General features: G+C 45.3%; 1 protein-coding gene across 2 annotated transcripts in view; it reads left to right on the plus strand.

Annotated features, from left to right (window-relative positions):
• The window catches only part of LYSMD1 (LysM domain containing 1), a 73163-nt gene that overhangs the window by 19996 nt on the left and 33499 nt on the right, over nt 1–19668 (plus strand). The window contains exon 4 of one of the 2 annotated variants that reach the window (XM_068253584.1): nt 5775–6273. The exons of the other annotated variant lie outside the window; for it this stretch is intronic. The gene's annotated coding sequence lies outside the window, so the exon portion shown is untranslated. Of the gene's footprint in view, nt 1–5774; nt 6274–19668 lie in introns of those variants that run through there. 2 annotated transcript variants of the gene reach the window in all.

Genomic DNA, 19668 nt, shown 5'->3' on the forward strand with positions numbered 1-19668 from the left:
CAGGGTGCCATCCACGGCAGGTGTTCGGGGGCAGCGACTTCCAGGGCTCCAGGTAACGCTGTTCAGTGAACAGCCGGAGCCCTGCAGCGTGAAGGAGGCTTCTCCGATGGAGGCAGCAGCAATATACGCGCAGGCGCACTTTGGAGAAGGAACTTCCGGGTCAAGCCGGAAGTGGTCACGCATTGGCGTCCAGCGTGACTCTCAGTGAGCGGCAGGGTGCCGCGGCGGTGATTGCGAATCAGCTGCAGCTGATTCGCTTAGGTAATTAGATTATAGCAATGCATTTGGCGGCAGGCGCCGCAGCGGGAGACTAATTGGCAAATTAAGGTACATCTTAATTTAGCGGCAGATGCCGCCCCTCATGTGACTTACAAAACTTTATTTATAAGTTAATCCCTTTCTCACTCTGGTGGTTTGTGAGCATGGAGGACGCTTCTGGGTCAGCTCCTGCGCAGTCTGCCAGGCCTGCCCAAGACCCCTCTCTGGCAAGTACTGAGGGTATCATGCTGGGTATATATATATGTATGTGTCTATATTAGAGGGGATACTAATGATGGTTTTTGTCTGTTGTTTTTTATAGCCTGAAAAGCATGAAAAACATGACAAAACTGATAAATATGCTACGCAGTCCAGTCAGCATGGATCTAGTGGATCTAGCAAGTCTGGGAAGAAATGTGCCATTTGTTCCAGTCGTTTATCATCTTCATCTTCTAAAAAGCTATGTCAGGATTGTACAAATAAGCTGGTTAAAGATGAATCCCCGGTTATATTTAAGGATTTGATGGGCTGGATGCGGGCAGAAATGTCTTCAGCTATCAGGGAAATTAAAGACTCTGCTATGTCAAATCAGGCTAGTCCTGCGGAGATGCCTGGTCCCAGAAGTATTGCTCCTGTGATGCCCAATGTTAATATATTATCTTCTCCAGTCCCTACGCCACGTCCTGGGCCATCAGAGGCGAGGAGAAATGGAGAAAGTGAGGCAGATGGTTCAGAACTTTCTGAGGGAGAGATTTCCGCATTGGAAGAAATATCAGATGGGGAAGATATAGGAGGAAGAGGCCATTTCAGAATAAGCGGCCATTTCGGCCCTCCTCGAAAAATGAGCCGGAAACTAAGTCTTCCAGAAATAAAAGATGGACCTCGTATAGACAACAAAGACCACGTATTGGCACTACAAGCGCCAAAAAGACAGATAAACAATGACGCCATCATCCCAGTGGGGGGGAGAGTTACACATTTCTTCGAGAAATGGCAACAAATATTAAAAAACCAGTGGCTACTGAATATCGTATTAGAAGGTTACAAAATAGAGTTCATACGTCCTCCCCCTCACAACTTTGTCTTGACTCCTTGCCCAAAAGATCAGTCATTAAGAGTAGCTCTCCACTCAGAAGTAAAATCACTTCTTCAAAAAGGAGTAATCCGAGAGGTTCCAAGGATTCAAAGGGAACAGGGATTTTACTCCCCAGTCTTCCTAGTAAAAAAGCCTCAGGGAAGTTATCGATTTATTCTAAATCTGAAGACACTAAATCTGGAAGTAAAATACAGGAAGTTCAGAATGGACAATATTCGATCTGTAATTCATCTCTTGCAGAAGAACGACTATTTAGCATCCCTGGACTTGAAGGATGCATACCTACATCTGCCAATCCACCTATCTTGTCAACAGTACCCGAGGTTTGCCGTATGGATGGAAGGGAAGGTAAGACACTTTCAGTTTATTGCCTTACCTTTCGGATTATCCTCAGCTCCATGGTTATTTACTAAGGTTATGGCTGAAGTACTGGCCCTTCTCAGATTAGATCGGGTCAATATTGTTGGTTACTTAGATGACTTCCTGTTATGGGGTTCTTCTGCCACCTCGGTTAGTGATCAGGTCTCTAAAACCGTGTGCTTCCTCCAGGATCTAGGTTGGCTAATTAATTGGGATAAGTCTTCTCTGATCCCTTCTCAACTATTAGAATTCTTAGGATTCAATATTTCTACCAGGGAGGAAAAACTGTTTTTTACCTGATAGGAAGATCAATGCTATTCTTAATAATGTTTTGTCTTTTCAGAGAGCAAGAAGCATATCTTTAAGGAAAGCTATGGCAGTGCTAGGCCTTCTAACTTCCTCCTTCCCGGCAATTCAGTGGGGACAGTTCCACGCAAGATTTCTGCAGTCATGGATTCTGAAGTCTTGGAACAGGTCTCTAGCGGCACTGGACAAAAAGATCAGGATTCCGCACAGTATAAAGGCTTCTCTTCTATGGTGGCAGGACCCGACACATCTTTCTCCAGGTCGTCTGTGGAGTTATCCACAACAAAATACAATTACAACCGATGCCAGCTTGTGGGGTTGGGGAGCCCAATTCAATTCTCAACCAGCACAGGAAAAATGGAGTGTTGTAATGAGTTCACAGTCCTCAAACAGCAGAGAACTAGAAGCAGTATGGCAAGCTTTACAACAGTTCGGCCGTCAGATCACAGACTCTCATGTCAAAATAGAGATGGACAACAGGAGTGTGGTAGCCTTTCTGAACAGGCAGGGGGGCACGAAGAGTCAGACCTTATGGAAAAGGACAGTAAAGATCCTGTTTTGGGCAGAAAGAAACCTCAGGTCCTTGACAGCGATACACTTAAAAGGGACATCAAACCAGGTGGCAGACTACCTGAGCAGAACAAAACTGGATCCAAACGAATGGTCTCTGGATCAGGAAATATTCCAGCAAGTGGCATTACAGTGGGGGTACACGGAAGTAGACCTCTTTGCAAGGAGGATAAATAGGAAATGTCTGCAATTCTGCGCTCTGTTTCCAGAGGATCTTCCATGGAAGGTGGACGCCTTTACTGTCAGTTGGAAGATAGCAAAGTAGTACGCTTTTCCTCCAATTCCACTATTACCACGGGAGATAAAGAAGATTATCCAGGATTAGGCCCAAATAATCTTAATAGCTCCGCTGTGGCCAAAGAGGCCATGGTTCACGTCACTGATAAGATTAGCAGTTTCAGATCCAATTGTTTTTCCTCCTCTTCCACACCTGATATCGCAGGGTCCAGTTTGGCATCCGGATCCGGCAAGACTACACCTTACAGCTTGGAACTTGAATGGGGCATCTTGAAAGCAAAAGGGTTCTCAGATGGCCTATCAGAGACTTTGATACAGAGCAGGATGAAGGTGACTCGTATAATATACCAGAAAGCTTGGGGAGTATTTACCAGTTGGTGTACAGAGAGATCTTGTGACACAAATTCACTCACATCAGTATTAGAATTTCTGCAAAGCGGATATAAGAAGGGTCTAAGTGTTAGTACACTTAAGGTCCAGGTTTCCGCTCTCAGCGGTTTTTTGGAAAGGGGACTAGCTCAAGAGGAGTTAATTATTCGTTTTTTTCAGGCCTTGAAAAGACTGAAACCATTAATAAGAGTCAGAGTTCCCTCGTGGAACTTAAATACTGTATTACAGGGGTTGTGTAAGTTTTCTTACGTTAAAAACTGTGTTCCTATTGGCAAAAACTTCAGCAAGAAGAATAGGTGAGCTACAGTCATTATCTATTAAGGAGCCTTACTGTATCATCTCGGAAAAGATAGAATTACACTACGCCCAGATGCGGCTTTTCTACCTAAAGTAGTCTCTTCATTTCACAGGAATCAAGAGATTTTCTTGCCCTCCTTTTGTGAGAATCCTACTAATGATAAAGAGAAGAAATTACATTGTCTTGACGTTAGGAGATGTCTGTTACATTACTTAGATAGAACGGCTCCCTGGAGGAAAACTGAAGCTATATTCACTTTGTTTGCTGGAAGACACAGAGGAAATAAAGCTTCAAAGGCGACTTTAGCGCGATGGATTAAACAGGCAATTACATCGGCATATCAGACTCAGGGGAAACAGTTGAAAACTCCCAACAGAGCACATTCTACAAGAGGAATATCAACTTCCTGGGCAGAGAGGGCAGGGGCATCTATAGATCAGATCTGCAGAGCTGCTACCTGGTCGAATCAGAACACTTTTGTAAAACACTATTGGCTGAATGTATCTGCTGGAGCAGACCTATCATTTGGAAGGAAAGTGTTGCAAGCAGTGGTCCCTCCCTAAGCCTAATATCTTGTATATCGTCTCATCCAGGGGTGCTGTCCAATGACGTTCTGGGAAAGACAACTTTACTTACGGTAACGTCTTTTCCAGTAGTCAGAAGGACAGCACCCCTGCAACCCGCCCTTTTTTTGGGTGGAGTAACTATTATGTAAGTAATTATCTTAGTCCGTGTCATCTTTTGTATTAACTGAGGCATTAGGGTGAGTTACTCATATATATACAGCTGCCTATCTGTTATGAAAATCTTTTTTATTGCAGTTCCTGTCCACGGTGGGGAGGGAGACAGGTCTCATCCAGGGGTGCTGTACTTCTGACTACTGGAAAAGACGTTACCGTAAGTAAAGTTGTCTTTATACCCCCCAAAATCCTGGGGCAAAATTTTGCTGCCTGGGGGAGGCAGCGCTTTGTGCTGTAGATCTGCCTTGCTCGCGTCAATCTCCGCTGTTCTCCGCCTCTCCCTGCCCCTCTTAGTGAAAGAAGACTGAGAGGGCCGGGGAGAGGCGGAGATCGGTGGAGATTGACGCAAGCAGCGGCCGAGCTACTGTGCAAAGCTCTGCCTCTACTGGAAGCGATCCCCGAATTTTGAACCAGGGATTTGGGGGCTATAAACACATTGTTCTGCCACGGGAATACAGTGTTTCAGCTATGATCTTATTGCTGAAGATAAATAGCCAGTAAAAAGTTGTTTTTTTTGTTTGTTTGTTTTTTGGCTTCAGACTCTCTTTAAAGGGCCTTGGATGCTTCTCTACATTGAAGAACATCCAAAGCTATAATCAATAGGTGTAGCATGGTAATTCTTTGATCCATCCAGAGAGAAAATTTTACACGGACGGCTTTTTCCTTCCTCTGGATTAAGCTGTAGAGAGATTGAAGAGGTTGAACATTGTAGCCCATATGCAATTAACTTTTTCTCCTTTAGTTTTCTCCTAGGTGGTATTTTTTATAACTTTTCATAAAATGCCTTTTGAGCCCCCAACAAGCAAGAAAATATTCAAAATAAATTTGTTGGTGCCTTTTGGGTACTTTTTAAATTGTAAAATGCTGAAACTTTATTTAAAGTGAAGATGAAAATGATCTCCTAAGAGATAACTCAGGTGAAAAAATGAATTGCATATGGGCCTATGTCTGTGTCATAATCTAGATAACATGCTTCATCCTAGCCATCTTTGAATACTACATGCCCTGACCTTTGCCATTTTTAGTGATGTTCTTAATTTACAATTTTGTTCTATGCATCTGTACTGCTGCGGTCAGCATTAGTCAGTCCTAGTGATGGTCATGTTTAGGAGAACTAATGGAGAAGCATGTGATCAGTTTGGTTAGGTGATAGATATGTAAATCTGATTTATTAGTCATGATCATATGCTAAAGCAGGATGCAATCCCAGCAAATCAGAGCTTTGCAAACTATCAGCTGATCAAACAAATACCATGCTTCTCCATGAGTTCTCCTAGACATATGACTATAACTAGTCAGCACTAGTATGTTTGAGGAGTTAAAACTAGGGCACAAACCCCCAAAGACCACCATCCCTCGGGGACTTTGGTATCTTAGGCTGTGAACCTAAACCATACTTAATTGTAGCAGGCTGATGGCATGGAGGGTTTTCCACCCATGAGAAACATGGCAAGTTAATCAAGTCATGAACCCTGTTAACATCCCATTGCCTGACTCCCTGAAGGACATTCTTTGGTAGGTACAGCAGGAAGAGTCCAGACCAGGTTGTGAACTTTTTCGAACTGTGTGCAGCTCCAAAACCACCACCAACACTGCCACTGCTCCAGTACCTGCTACTGTGCATTTAATCCATCTCCAGCATTGCTGTGCATACCATCACAGCCCATGCTACAAATTCAGAAAATGATTTGCTATTCTCATAAATTCAAGCTTTATTGTTGGTACTCCTTGCTACTCTGGTGGTCCAAAGCGCTTTTGTGGGTTCACATGCAATGCTAGATCTAGCTTGAGTTACATCAGTAGTATTTTCTCACAGAGCGCAACAAACTTTTGTTCCTCCATTCTGTACTCTCATGGGCATCACTTCTCTGGGAGAAGAATACCTGTATTCTGACTATGATACTGTTTCTGTTCTACCTGCAGAAAGTAACCCACATAGCTGACAGTACACTTTTGGACATAATGACCAAGTTTTGGAAAATGTGATAATTTGAGTAGAGTAAAAATGAAGTCTTAAATACTCTGATGCACTCAGAAGTGATTGATAAATTCTGCTAAATGAAAATGGAGTTGGGCAGGTCATAACATTTTGATTTATTTAATACTCCGTGCACTATACTACTTGTCACTTAAAGGTATCCCTAGCAGCACTACTTTAGATGTTAAGGTGCGTACACACGCACTACTGTACAGAATGACGGGTCCATCAGACCCTCCCACTGGGCGGTCGTTCTTCCGACAGTAGTGCGTGTGTACAGTCTGTCAGCAGACTGATAAGGCTGTTTCTGAACGATCCACTGAGCGGATAGGGTCAATTATAACAATAATTGTGTAACTCTATCTAGCTTTCTAAACAATAAAAGATCAAGTCTGTCCTAAATGGCTTTCAATTAAAAGCCAAAAAAATTTGAGCACATAGATAACAATGGCCACAATTCTGGTAGGCTTATCAAATAAATTACCTCGTGAGGTAATTTACCTCATGAGGTAATGACATTTAGCAAGGTTTTAGTCATGTTTTATCTCATGAGGTAAATCATGAGGTAATTTGCATAAATTTTACCGAAAATAGCTATTCTCATGGAAATTAGGGGGCGTGTTAGCACTTTTTTTGGTTTTTTGTTTTTAGAAGGGATGCCTATACTTTTCATAGGTTGCTACATCTTCCAAAGACTATCCTAACTTAAGACAATTAAAGACTACTAATTATTTACTGCATGCTTACCACTGAAATACCTCATGTTTTACCTCACTTTATGCATTTACCTCATGTTTTACCTCATGTTCGGAAAATTTTTCAGATAGGCTTAAAAAAAAAAGAGGAAAATACCTCATGAGATATTTTACCTACAAAAAAAATATTTACCTCACATAGCTACCAGAATTTCAAGGGATACTGTAGGGGGGGTCGGGGGAAAATGAGTTGAACTTACCTGGGGCTTCTAATGGTCCCCCGCAGACATCCTGTGCCCGCGCAGCCACTCACCGATGCTCCGGCCCCGCCTCCGGTTCACTTCTGGAATTTCAGACTTTAAAGTCTGAAAACCACTGCGCTTGCGTTGCCATGTCCTCGCTCCTGCTGATGTCACCAGGAGTGTACTGCGCAGGCACAGACCATACTGGGCTTGTGCTATACACTCCTGGTGACATCAGCGGGAGCGAGGACACGGCAACGCAGGCGCAGTGGTTTTCAGACTTTAAAGTCTGAAATTCCAGAAGTGAACAGGAGGCGGGGCCGGAGCATCGGTGAGTGGCTGCGCGGGCACAGGATGTCTGCGGGGGACCATTAGAAGCCCCAGGTAAGTTCAACTCATTTTCCCCCGACCCCCCTACAGTATCCCTTTAAGCCAATTTGTGTTTTTTATTTTATATATTTGGTCTTTGCACACCCACAAACATCTGTCTTTCATTGTAGTTTGTTTCATAATTGAATGACATTAAGATTATTTCTTTAAAGAGAACCCGAGGTGGGAATTTATTATGCTAATGGGGCACAGAGGCTGGTTGTGCACACTAAGACCAGCCTCCGTTGCCCCATGGTGTGCCTCCATGTCCCCCCTGCGCGCCGCTATAGCCCCCGCAGTGCTGGCGACACGCAGCGCGTCGCCAGCACAATGTTTACCTATGCGCTGTCAGTCAGCGCCGCTCCCCCGCCTCCTCCGCATCGGCGCTACCCGCCCGCGTCACTTCCCTACTATCAGCTGGAGGGAAGGGAAACGGGCGGGGAGCCCCGATGCGGAGGAGGCGGGGGAGCGGCGCTGACAGACAGCGCTTAGGTAAACATTGATATCTTTGCTGCTATACAAACTTCATTGTAAATATCTTTTGGCCATCTTCTTAATCGTCTTATACATTCATCGATGAATCTAATGTATTAAAACCAACATATGCCCTTAACAAATGTATGTAATTAAAGAGGTAATATAACTTATAATATAGCTATGCAAAATAAGGCCCATACTACCCTAATGAAGTTATAAATCATTATTGATATGTGCCCTTGTGAGGTGATCTTAGAGCTGCATGTAAATTTGTAACTTTCCTTTAAAACAAACTTAAAAGTTAGAGACTGAGACTTTCCTCAGTAGTATGAAGCCTCTGGATGGTCCAGAGGCTTCCTGGATCCCTCTCAAGCCCACCATGAGTACATCTAGACTGGGCTTGCATGAGTAAGGTCTGTGCATGCCCGGTAAAACAAAGCCACTGGAGCCCTGCTTTTTTCCTACATGCATGAGCGCTTTGTTTATCTGGGCATGCACAGACTTTTCTCGCACATGCCCAGTCCAGATGCACTCATCCATGGCAGGAGCACAGCCATGAGAGAGAAATCTATTTGACAAGCTTTTGTCTAATGGGTTTTGAGGAACCCTGCTCTAAAATGGTGGACTGTAGGATGATTTTGGAAGCCTCTGGATTATCAAAAGACCTCCGACTACTAAATATGTATATTTGTTCTGATCATTTTTCTCTGGAATCCATTTTTATTCCATTGACTGAAGTACAGAAATGGACATGCAAAACAATGATGAGACTGATTACAATATACTATTAAGCGTAGCACATGTAAAAAAAAAAAAAAAAAAATAGGCAGCACAATCAATATTGTATTATGCAGTAGTTGTACGAGTACATGCATCTTTTATAGGAGACGTCAATCCCAGGGTTTTCGTGTTTTCGGTTTTTTTTTTTGTTGTGTTTTTTTTTTTTTTTTTTAGTTTTGCATAGAACAGAGAAGCCTTCTTTGCCAATTTGTATGATTTTGCTAGTTAATATTGTATTAAATATGCACTTTTGTATTCTTTGTGCTATGCAGGGATTATGCAGGTAGACTTTAGATGCCTGCTTAGTGTAATTTATATGTACCGTATATCCTCGAGTATAAGCCGAGCTTTTGGGACCAAAAAATGTTCCCAAAAGTGGGGGTCTCGGCCTATACTTGAGTCTTAAAGAGAACCCGAGGTGTGTTTAAAGAATGTTATCTGCATACAGAGGCTGGATCTGCCTATACAGCCCAGCCTCTGTTGCTATCCCAAACCCCACTAAGGTCCCCCTGCACTCTGCAATCCCTCATAAATCACAGCCATGCTGTGAGGCTGTGTTTACATCTGTAGTGTCAGTCTCAGCTGCTCCCCTGCCTCCTGCATAGCTCCGGTCCCTGCCCCGTCCCTTCCCTCCAATCAGCAGGGAGGGAAGGGATGCAGGCGGGGACTGGAGTTTTGCAGGAGGCGGGGAGAGCAGCAGACTGACACTATAGAGATAAACACAGCCAGCTCTGACAAGCTGTTTGTCAGCAGCATGGCTGTGATTTATGAGGGATTGCAGAGTGCAGGGGGACCTTAGGGGGGTTTGGGATAGCAACAAAGGCTGGGCTGTATAGGCAGATCCAGCCTCTGTATGCAGATAATATTCTTCAAACCCACCTCGGGTTCTCTTTAACTTAGTGCCAGTGTCGCCCCTCCCGAAGTGCCTCCTCTATCAAATGCCGGTCAGCTTGTGCGGTTAACTAGTTAATTGCGTGACCGAACCCATGTCTTTAAACCCCACCCCCCTCATTGGCATAGGCTACATGGTGCATAGCGGGAATCTTCACTCACCCGTCCTCGCTGGCAGAGTGGAGCAGTAAAGTATATGCCTGCTCTCTGTCCCCCATTACCATACGCTGATCTGTGAATAGCAGGAGCGGGAGCTTTTCACTCACCGTTCCTCGCCGGCAGAATTCCCCTGCATGCCTCCAATGGACTCGCTCCTATGACGCCCTCTGGTGGCGTCTCGCCACTGCCTGACGTCATAGGAGCGAGTCCATTGGAGGCATGCAGGGGAATTATGCCGGCGAGGAACGATGAGTGAAAAGCTCCCGCTCCTGCTATTTCCGATCAGCGTGTTCTAATGGGGGACAGAGAGCAGGCATATACTTTACTGCTCCGCTCTGCCGGCGAGGACGGGTGAGTGAAGACTCCCGCTCCCGCTGTGTACACCATGTAGCCTATGCCAATGAGGGGGATGGGGATTGGAGACACGGGGATCTGTCACATCAGTTGCAGTGCATTTCGGCTGGCACAATTCACAAATTACCCGCACAAGCTCACCGGCATTTGATAGAGGAGGCACTCTGGGAGGGGGGAGACACTGGTATTAAGTTATGACTGGGGGGGGGGGACCAGCATGTTACTTGTATGTGCAGTGTTTACTTCCTGATGCATGGAAGCAGATATATTGTTAACAGCCTGTGCTTGCAAATGAGTTTATCTGCCATCTCTGCCGTGGCAGTCAGAGGACCCACGGAACAGATCAACTTACAACTTGTGATTAAACACTTATGATGGGGAATAAAACAGGCTAAACTCTCTGAATACATGCAGGGTCAATCCTTCATCCATCTTGTTAGCTTTTAGTTGATGCTATGCTGGCAATAAACAACCCTATATGTGAATTGCATAGTGCTAATCCTTAAACTGTTTCCCTACTCTGATTACACCTTAATATACCTGCTGCATTTCCTACCCCCCTGCTTATACTCAGGACACTAATTTTTCCCTGTTTTTAAGGTAAAAGTTGGGGGGTCGGCTTATACTCGGTATATACGGTACATGCTTCAGCAATCAGTTTAGGACTGGTCTATTCAAAACATAGTATGAAAGATATTTGGAGGCTGCCATTGCCAAACCCTATTATTTCTTGCCTATCCGTCAGGCTAATTTTCCATTTATAATTCTTTCTCTATGGTTTACTTGAAACAAGCTTGTAAGTTGAATATTGTAATTTTATGATTAGCATACTTGTTCCAGATGAGTGAGTGACTCAGAAAATGTTACAGCAAGAGAATCTGTATTAAAAGGTATGTAAGTAAGCACAGACTACCTGCAACTCATCAATAAGAATGAATAATGCAGCAGAGGACTCACAGTGGCTAGAGCAACCCTCTGCACCATCCAGAGACTTTACACAGAAGTACATTTGTAACTTTAATTTTAAAAGTTACAGGTGTACTTAAAGGAATACTTAAAGAGACACTGAAGCGAAAAAAAATTATGATATTATGATTTGTATGTGTAGTACAGCTAAGAAATACAGATACATCAATCTAATTGTTTCCAGTACAGGAAGAGTTAAGAAACTCCAGTTGTTATCTCTATGCAAAAAAGCAATTAAGCTCTGCGACTTTCAAAGTCGTGGAGAGGGCTGTTATCTGACTTTTATTATCTCAACTGTTCCTGGACTATTTACTTTTCCTCTGCCAGAGGAGAGGTCATTAGTTCACAGACTGCTCTGAAAGAATCATTTTGAATGCTGAGTGTTGTGTAATTTGCACATATTATAGAATGATGCAATGTTAGAAAAAACACGATATACCTGAAAATAAAAATATAAGAATATTTTCTTTGCTGCTAAACTTCTAGTAATTATTAATAGTACACAACCAATTTATTATATCATATTTTTTTTCCGCTTCAGTGTCTCTTTAAGCTAGGGATAAAAAAAATCAGTTTTACTCACCTCGGGCTTCTGTCAGCCCCCTGCAGCTGTCCCATGCCCTTACAGTCACTCACGGATCCTCCTGTCCCCCGCCCCCAGCTAGATTTGTTTCGCCCACAGGCCTGGCCATGCTTCTTTGCATTCCTGTCTGCAATAGCATCCTGTGCAAGATGCTATTGCGGACAGGAATGTGAAGAAGGAGACGCGTGGCTTGTGCAGGCGCAGTAAGCCTGTTGGCGAAAAATAAACTAGCTGGCGGCGGGGGACAGGAGGATCTGTGAATGACTGCAAGGGCATGGGGCGGCTGCAGGGGGCTGGTAGAAGCCCCAGGTGAGTAAAACTGATTCTTTTTTTTTATTATCCCTGGCTTAAAGTTCCTCCTTAAAGAGGAGCTGTTAGGTATAAGGTCTCAGAGAAAATAAACACATATATCAGTAGCTAAAGATTGGCTGTACTTACATTACATATGCATTTCACTGTCCACATTTGGATTTCACAGAATTTGTATATAGTATATGCAGAGATAGATGCTCATGGCAGGCTCCATGTTTTTCTGTCAAATGTGTCGTCATGTCCTGCCTGCTTCCTGATCACAGATAAGCTCCTACTTGAACAACACAGTGTGCAGTGAATATTAATGAGCCATGTGGCTAGGAACAATAGCTGACTCCTGCAGAGTACTCTGCCCCGAGATTTATCAGTGCTACGCGCTGGACTGATTAGAAGCTTCTGTAACGTCTCATTAGCAGCCGAGGGGAGGGCCCCAGAATGCTTTGCAGTTTAGTATGCGGCTTGCGTCCTTATGGGTCTATAACAGACTTGCTGATAAGCACACATCAAAGGTAACTGAGATTTTTATCTTCACTAATGGCTTTTGGGCTTCCTTCTAAACTGTTTAACACAGGAGAATAGAGGTTTAAATTAGCTTCTGCAGCCTGACAGTTACTCTTTAAAGGATATCCGAGGTGATTAATAAAATCGAACTTTTTTTTTTTTTACCTTTTCTAACCCCTAGAGGTTACGTCTCTCACTGCAGCTCCGGTCTTCTCCCGGGTGTTGCTGGCAGCCTCTGAAGTTTCGCTGTCACCTGATGAGTCGGCGTCTTTTGTGCATGTGCGGTTATGTGCATGTGTACATTGTTGACCCGGGAGAAGACCAGAGCTGCGGCCAGGGACCTCTAGGGGCTAGAAGACGACCTAGGTAAGAAAAGCTAGATTTTATTAAAGGACATCCGAGGTGAAAATAAACTGATTAGAAAAACAATTGGATCTACCCTTCTTCTCCTAAAAATGACTTTTTTTTTAGATATCCCACAGTTTTATTTTATATTTAAATCTAGTTTTTAAGTTTTTACTGTTTCATTGTCTCTGCTCAATGACACCTTCATTGAAGTATGTCAGAGCTCAAATCTATGAATTATTTACCCTTTTTATCTCTTTCCTGCTCTCAGAAACCATTTACTGACAGGAAAGTGTTTTATGGCTGTAATTACTTATCAGTGAGGGTTATGTTATAGTCTGACCCAGTCCCAACCCGGACAGAAGCACTCACTTTCATACCTGATTTTTAACACTTTCAGGCTATCTCATGTCACATATCACCTGGTTTGTCCTTTAATCACCCCTGATTGCCTTTTGTTTACATGTTTTTCCCCTTTTTCAGCAGTCTTTACTATTGACGGTCCGTGAGATGATAATAAACCCGACTACTTTGCAAAATGTATGCAGTTTGGAACCAGGTCAATCAGATACACTTCCTGACAATTTTTATTGGCACAGTTCCAGTCCCAGTTGCATGCAAGTCGGAATTAACTGATTATCTTTAGTCTTAACAAGTACACCAGGAATGCTGGTGTACCTCCTTGTTTACTTAAAATCTGTTATCTACAGATCAGGTCGTACGCTAGGTACACATGCTGGATTAAACTTGGCTGTTAAGGTCTGAGAATCTAGCAAGTGTACAAAAGCCCCCTGATATCGGTGATGAAAGCCAAACTCCAAACATGTTGTTCTCCTTCTCAACACACCTGTCAGAAGTAGCTCCTTCAAGCCCCTTCCATAGCAACAGACACCCCAGTAGCCCCTACATTAGTCAGGGCAGTTTCTAGGAAAAATTGCACCCAGGGTGAGGGTGTTAAAATTGCGCCTCCTGCCCCCCGGTGAACTGGCAAACCTACACTACACCTCCAGTATAAGTAGTCAGGTATGGGTGTCGCCGGTATAGATAGCCAGTGTAGTTACTTCCAGTATAGGTAGCCAGACGTAGGCGCTCCCAGTATAGGTAGTTAGGCATAGGTTCTCCCAGTATAGGTAGCCAGACATGGGTGCCCCTAGTATAGGTTGCTAGGCATAGGTGTCCCCAGTATAGGTAGCCAGAAATAGGTGCCTCCAGTATAGAGAGACACAAATAGGTGTCCCCTGTATAGGTAGCCAGGTGTAGGTGCCCTCATTATAGGTTAGTTAGTTATAAGTGCCACCAGTGTAGGTTAGTTTGGTATAGGTGCCATCAGCAAAGGCTGGCTAGGTATAGGTTCAGCCAGTATAGGTTATCAAGGTAAAGGTGTGCCCCCAGTATAGGTAAGCTAGGTGTATGTGCTGCTAGCATTGGTTAGCTAGGAATAGGTGGCCTTAGTATAGGGCAGGGTTAAGAATCTGAGCTCTGGAGCCGTATGTGGCTCTTTAGAGCGACCCAGTGACCCAGGCTGTACTGCACTGTGCAGATTTTCAGTGCCTCCTCCAGACTAGTCCCAGACTCTGCCAGCAGAATCCGCAGCAGTGGGATGTAATGGCACGCTACCCGGGCTGTTACTGCCTGTACATGTAGCTCTTAGGCCTCTCTTAAAGCTGAGTTAAGTCTAGTTCTCTTGAAAGTAAATTTAATATCCAAGAAAATAATAATGTTCCTCATTACTAAAGCACTTAAAATAGTTACTGTGTTATATATTAATTCTTACTACAAGAAAATGTATGCGTACTCAACACCAAGCTTAACCCTTACAAGTCTGGCTGTGCAAATCTGGCTAAATTAGCTTATCATGAGGCATTGCTCATGCAAAAATGCATTTGCTTTCGCATGCCAAACTTTGCAGGGTCAAAAACTAATACCGCCAAGCGGTTGCCCTGCGGGAATTAGTTCATGCTACATAGCACTATCCAGGAGCGCCACGGGGAGGCTTCCCAATGCCCCCATACAACCGGGGGGACTGCGGGGCCCCAGGCTCTCTCACTGCCTAGGGACCACAGTGTTACCCCAGAGGGGGAGGCTGGGTGGAGCGGACGACCCCCCCAAGCGTGACCAGCGCCGGGGGGGGGGGGGGGGGATCCGCACCAACCTCCCAAAAATTAAAAACAGGCACTTACATTAACGTCCATTGCGTTCTGCTACTGCGCATAAACTTGGGGGCACTGCATGGGAAAGGAATTAAGTATGGGTCACCCCAAGCTGAGGGCTCAGGGCTGGCTCGCACACATCACTCCAGAAGGGGGGGGGGGGGGAAACAGGCACAGACAGTCCACTCCAGGGCTCACACCACCTAGAGCAAGACATCCACCACCTGCCTCCAAAGGGTAGAGATTGCAAAATGCTTACTACAAGAAAATGTTTGCGTGCTCAACACCAAGCTTAACCCTTACAAGTCTGGCTGTGCAAATCTGGCTAAATTGGCTTATCATGAGGCATTGCTCATGCAAAAATGCATTTGCTTTCGCATGCCAAACTTTGCAGGGTCAAAAACTAATACCGCGAAGCGGTTGCCCTGCGGGAATTATTTCATGCTACATAGCACTATCCAGGAGCGCCACGGGGAGGCTTCCCAATGCCCCCAATTAGGGGGCAATGGGAAGCCTCCTCGTGGCGCCCCTGGATAGTGCTATGTAGCATGAACTAATTCCCGCAGGGCAATTGTTTTGCGGTTTTTGACCCTGCATATTTAGGCATGCGAAAGCAAATGCATATTTGCATGAGCAATGTCTCGTGATTAGCCAATAGGCCAAATTTGCAAAGCCAGATTTGTCAGGTTCACTTGGTTGATGCACACATTTTCTCTCTGTTGTAATTAGCATTGCATTTTCTTTTCTTTGGAGGCAAGTGGTGAATGGCTTGTTTTAGGCGGTGAGAGCCCTGGAGCAGGCTATTTGCGCCTGTCCTCCCCTTATGTGTCGCGCCCAGGTCATGCACATATAGCAGAACGCAATGGATGTTAAGGTAAGCACCTGTTTTTAATCTTGGGAGGTGTGTGCGGGCGGCTCTTCCCGGCGCTGGCCACGCTGGGGAGATTGCCTGCACCCCCAGCCTCTACCTCCGGGGTGCCGCTGTGTGGTTAGCTAGGAATAGGTGGCCTTAGTATAGGGCAGGGTTAAGAATCTGAGCTCTGGAGCCGTATGTGGCTCTTTAGAGCGACCCAGTGACCCAGGCTGTACTGCACTGTGCAGATTTTCAGTGCCTCCTCCAGACTAGTCCCAGACTCTGCCAGCAGAATCCGCAGCAGTGGGATGTAATGGCACGCTACCCGGGCTGTTACTGCCTGTACATGTAGCTCTTAGGCCTCTTGCACACTGCACGCGATTCCGATTCAGATTCCGCTTTTTAATCAGTTTTTACATCCGATTCAGATTCCGATTTGCAGCTGGCTCCCTGCACACTGCAAATCGGAATCTGAATAGGATGTAAAAACTGATTAAAAAGCGGAATCTGAATCGGAATCACTTGCAGTGGTTGGATGTAAGCGGCTGGGCACTACTAGGGGTTTCAGGTTCCATCATAGCTAGTACACTGCCGAACGGTTGGACAGTCGCCATTATTCAGCTTGCATGGGACAAGAACTAGCAGGGATCTACATGGTTTATTTTTACAGTTCCTATCTGTTCTTATTATATAAGTTGAAGGTGTACCTGTGTACCAACTCTTGGCTATCAAAGAAATCTTAATCATTTAACTGCTGATTTTGGCTCTTTTGATAAATGAGTTTGCAGACCACTCGTATAGGCTAGCTAGGTATAGGTGCAGCCAGAATAGTTAAACTAGGTATAGGTGCAGCCAGGTAGGTGCCGTATGTAGTGATGGAGGGGAGCCCTGGGGAGAGGCAGGAAGGGAGAAGTAGGGCCCCCCTCACTGCAGCTAGGTACCAGTGTGGCCGCGACTCCCCCCTCCATCACTGCGCCCACCCTCCCACTAGCGTTCAGGGTGGTCGTAAACTGGGCTGAGGTTATTGATGCGTCTGTACAGCACTCAGTCTTGAACAGAGACATCAAGTTTCCATCACTGTGGGTGCCATTACTTGTACATGTGTGCAGGGCTTAACAGCAGTATTTTCCATACCTGTGTGTTCTCAGGCTACTCATCACACACGGGGCTTGATTCACAAAAGCATGATAATGCTTATCACGCCGGCGGCAGCTTTTTGCGCATGTTAGAATGCGCATAATAGAATTTTGCACAAAAACGTTTGCATTTGCGCAAAAAAAAAATATTATTTCGCGTGCAAAACGCTAGCGCCAGCGTGATAAGCATTATCACGCTTTTGTGAATCAAGCCCCTAATGTGTACAATACAGATCTATAAGTAAATGCATCTACAGGCAGCCATGGGCTTGCCTTGCATTCATGGGTTTGTCAGGGTCAACCTGGCACATCACCATACACCAACTTGGCTTTCTTGCAGTGTGTGTGATGGCCCATACTCACGGGCAGCAAAAGTTGCCTGTCGCCAGCACACGTGAGCGTGTGGGCGACAGCCCGGCGACAGCTCCTCGCCAGGGCGTACACACGCGTAAGAGACCAGCGGTGCGACGGAAGCTGTCGCCGACGTTCCTCCTCCCCTGCCAGAAGCTCTGTATACCTCAATGGAGGTTGCTGTCTCTAGTCCGCGTACTCACGCGGACTAGCGACAGCTGCGGCGGAGGTGCGGCGGCGACAATCGCCAGGCGATTGAAACTTTCAATCGCCTGGCGACATCAGCGACGGGCGACAGTTCGGGGTGCGCGCCCGTGCGGCGGCGGAGGTGCGGCGGCGACAATCGCCATGCGATTGAAACTTTCAATCGCCTGGCGATATCAGCGACGGGCGACAGTTCGGGGTGCGCGCCCGTGCGACGGTGCATACTCACGGGTGACCTGTCGCCGCAACACGCACGCGCCGCGTGTTGTGGCGACAATTGTAGCCCGTGAGTATGGGCCACAAAGACTTCTGAAATAGGGGAAGCACATGGGCATTTACATAATTTTCAGATCTCTACAGGGTACATAATTGTTCAGTCAATTTGGGTTTGCACTAGCATATATACTACACGTCCTAAGTTCACTTTATGCCTTAAAGCTGAGTTAAGTCTAGTTCTCTTGAAAGTAAATTTAATATCCAAGAAAATAATAATGTTCCTCATTACTAAAGCACTTAAAATAGTTACTGTGTTATATATTAATTCTTACTACAAGAAAATTTATGCGTACTCAACACCAAGCTTAACCCTTACAAGTCTGGCTGTGCAAATCTGGCTAAATTAGCTTATTGTGGCATGAAGACAAAACGTGAAGAAAACCGGCACTGCTGCAAGCTGACTTTAATAAAGCATCAGATTGTAGTACAAAGTTATGCAGTGTGGCATATCGCGGTGCTGCAACAGTACAGTAGTATAACGTTCATAAGGGATACCTTGTGATGTGGTGGGTGCCGGGTGGTTCTATGCCTGACGGCCGTTTCGCGCACGTCTGCGCATCTACGGAGGCTACGAAGTGGGGAGGGCGGGCTACTGTAATTTGTAACCCAATGTACGTAGCGGTGGTGTTCCGCCCGTTTGCTCCGCCCTTCAACTTCCTCCTCTAGCTAGAAGACGGCTGGGACGCAAGGCGTCCCCGCAGCGTCTGACGTCGTGGCGGCGGATGCGTACTGAGTCAATCGCTCAGTCTAGCGTCCATTACGCTTAGCCGCACGCCTTAGACACAGTCAGGGCCGATCTGGCGCCATCTTGTGTCTTAAATTGAGAAGGCATCTCCAATGAGGCATCAGGGGACAGAAAGTGCAGTGCAAAGAAAGAATAGGGAAAATCAGCGCGAGGAAGGTGGAATATAGGGAAAAGGTAAAAGTTATGAAAAGGAAATTAAAGTGCCCTTGTTGCATCATTGTAGGATGCTGCCCAAATAGCAGCAATTACGCATGTGAGATATATGCATCGTGAAATTAGGTAGCAAAATGCCACTAGACATCTGTTTAGCTAAAAAAGGGAGGGGGAAGGTGATTAAAATCAAAATCAAAACAGGGTTGGTTGTCTATTGTGACAGCCCCATTGGGATGGCACAAAAAGGCAACCAAAACCCTCTTGGGGAGATATGAACGGAAAAGTAGACGCAAATAAGGGACAATAAATACATTGGTTATAACTTAATGTGGAACTAAAGGGAAAAAGGAATATCAAAGATACTCTATAGGGACATATCAGGACCTCTAGATGGCATCATGCATAATTAGGGATCTAGGAAACATGATAGGTCTGTATAATCGTTCAGGCCTAAGGGGCCCATGGCATTAGTCCTTAAAATCAACAGGACCTCTTCTCGTTTCAGTTTCTTTTCTCTGTCCCCTCCTCTAATAGATGGTAGGACCTGTAGTAGGCCCGCAAATGAAAGTGCATTGGGGTCACTATCATGATTGTCTCTTATGTGTTCTATTACTCTGGGTGATCCCTTGCCAGAGCTTATTGAGTTGTAGTGTTCTCGGAATCTTTCCCCTAGAGTCCTAGTGGTCTCTCCAATATAGAATCTACCGCAGGGGCACCACAGGGCATAAACCACAAATCTTGTCTTGCATGTAACAAATGCACGCACTCGTTGTCGAACTGGTCCTATCTGTACATTTGTACCCGTGACCATTTGCTTACATGACTTACATCGACCGCATTTGTGGTTGCCCTGCGGTTGGCCCCTGCGTAGCCAGCCACTCCCATCGGGTGAG

The sequence above is a fragment of the Hyperolius riggenbachi genome, chromosome 9 (genome assembly GCF_040937935.1).
Source record: "Hyperolius riggenbachi isolate aHypRig1 chromosome 9, aHypRig1.pri, whole genome shotgun sequence".
NCBI lineage: Eukaryota > Metazoa > Chordata > Amphibia > Anura > Hyperoliidae > Hyperolius > Hyperolius riggenbachi.